We start from the raw sequence: 2523 nt of genomic DNA on the forward strand, positions 1-2523 counted from the left end.
AAAAAAAAAAAGCCATAACAGCACATCACAAACATGGTGGGTTGAACAATAGAAATTGATTTTCTTACAGTTCTGGAGGCTGAAGGTCCAAGATCAAGGAAGCATCATCAATGTTGGTCTGTCTGCACATGACCTCTTCTCTTGTTTAAATGTAAAGAGAAGGCACTCTAAAGGTCTCTTTCTCTTCCTACGAAGACAGCCCTCAAACGAGGTCCCCACCCTTGTGATGTCACTGAGCCACTGCTGCCTGCTTAGAGGCCCCATTTCCACCGCTTACTTTCACTTAGTATGCAAGATGTGCATCTGAGGGTAGGGAGACTCGATTCAGGAAATGATACAAAGATACTGGCTACTTTTCTACAAATTATCTTGGGCTCTAATCCCTTATAAATAAGCAGAGCCAAGTTACAGTCTCAAGAGAACTAGATCTTCAGTCTAATTTGTTGGAAAATACTACAACAACAAAAAAAAAAGAACAAAGAAAAGAAAATACTACAGCAGAATATTAAGATCATGGAATATTTTCTGGCCATATTTCTAAATTCTTGAAATTTTTCTAAACAAAACAGATTATGGATATTTCTTCAAGATAATTCATGTAGCTCTAATTCAAAATCAATGCATAATCAATACAGGGATAAATGTTCTACAAATTATTGACCCATTTCCCAGTTATGGGCCAACAAAAATCTCTTTTCCAACACATGTGCTGGATGTTGAGCTTAGGGTCTATGGCATGCAAACTTACTACACAAGCATTCTACCACTAAGTAACACATTCAGCTCCTTTTCTGCAACATTTTTACAAAAGCACTGCAAATTATGTAGCTTTAGTGCCTTTGATTACATGTTTCTTTCATTATCTCTGAAATAGTTTATTAATAATTTATGCATACATTGCAAATTTAAAAAACATGTTTGACTCACCTTTCCTGTTAAGGGAAATTCAGAGGGCCAGTCAGATAGCTCAGAAGATTAGAACACTTGCTTTGGTAGACACAGGGGTTCGGGGTTCAATCCCCACACCTGCTGTGCCGGCCCCATCCCCAGGGCCCACTGAGACAGCGATTGAGACTGGCGCTTGGGAGGCTGTAAACAGGAGGATCACTACGAGTCTGATCTACATAGTGAGATCCTGCAGACCCTGTAGATCCTGTACTAAATACAAAATAAATAAATAAATAAATAAATAAATAAATAAATAAATAAATAAATAGAAATTCAGGTTCTTTCCTTTTTTTGTGGGTGAGGGGTGTCTCACTTTGTACTCCAGGCTGGCCTTACACTCACATCGGTCCTCTTGCTTCAACCTCCCAAGTGCTGGGTCTACATGCATGTGTTACCTCACCTGTCTATTTGCTTTCTTTAAACAAACTTGCAGACAGTGGTTTGTTTGTTTGTTTGCTTTTGCAGAACCAGAGATTGGACTCACGGCCTTGTGCTTGGCAGGCAAGTGCTTATTCTACTGAGCCATCTCCCCAGCCCCCAACAGTGTATTTCTGTTCATATAGAAAAGCTTTTAGTAACTATTTTTTTATTAGTACATGCTTGAGATAATGAGTATGTTCATCATGTCAGGTGCTATATGTGTATATCACATTCCATGTCTTTTTTTCTCTTTCTTTTAGCTCCTTTCCCTCTCCCTCCATCCCTAGATCTTCTCACCTCCAGAGATCTACCTCTCAGTTTCCTATCATCAATCTTCTATTCTACTCTTTATATTATATATACTTTGGGTTACTCAGATGAGAAAATTGCAGTATCCTCTCTAACTTCTCCTTGTATCTCTTGGTCCCTTTCTCACTTGCAAAAGATCTATGTCTTTATTTCCTATACATCTTTTATTTTGCTCTTTTTTATAGAAGTGTTTCTCTTCTATGATGCCCCTCTGCCTTGGAAACAACTGGCCATGGACTTAAACCACTACAAATTAACTATAAGCTAAAATAAATCTTTCCTTTTAAGTTTAGAAGTTGAGTATTTTCTCTCAGCAAAAAGAAAAGTAACCAACACAATTTCTCATATAAGAGAAACAATATGATACTTAAGCTCAAGCATCTTCAATAAGAAAAATTTTAAAAACATGCATTACAGTAGTCCCTCACTATTTTGTGGCTCAACTTTCATGGACTCAGAGATTCGCAGGTTTTAAAAAAAAATATTAATCTAAATTATTTATTGCAGATTTTTCACTGTGTTACAGGATTTTGCAGTACTATACAGCATACGTATGTTGTTAAAATTACATAGGCTTATGAGTTTAGAAAATGGTTAAGAACATTACAAGTGTTTTTAAAAGTGTGGGATTGGGGGCCTGCCCCTTAGCTCAGTTCTTTAAGTGGCTGCTTCAACAAAGCAGTCGGGGGCTGGAGAGATGGCTCAGTGGTCTAAAGCACCTACATGAAACAAGCTTGGCAATGCACAGGGACTGCAGTTCAATCCCCCAGCACCACATGCCAGCCAGCCCTGCCCCCTGGTGGGCTGAGCTGGCCACACACACACACACACACACACACACACACA

This window comes from Octodon degus, unplaced genomic scaffold, assembly GCF_000260255.1.
Source record: "Octodon degus isolate 3935 unplaced genomic scaffold, OctDeg1.0 scaffold00111, whole genome shotgun sequence".
Classification (NCBI taxonomy): Eukaryota; Metazoa; Chordata; class Mammalia; order Rodentia; family Octodontidae; genus Octodon; species Octodon degus.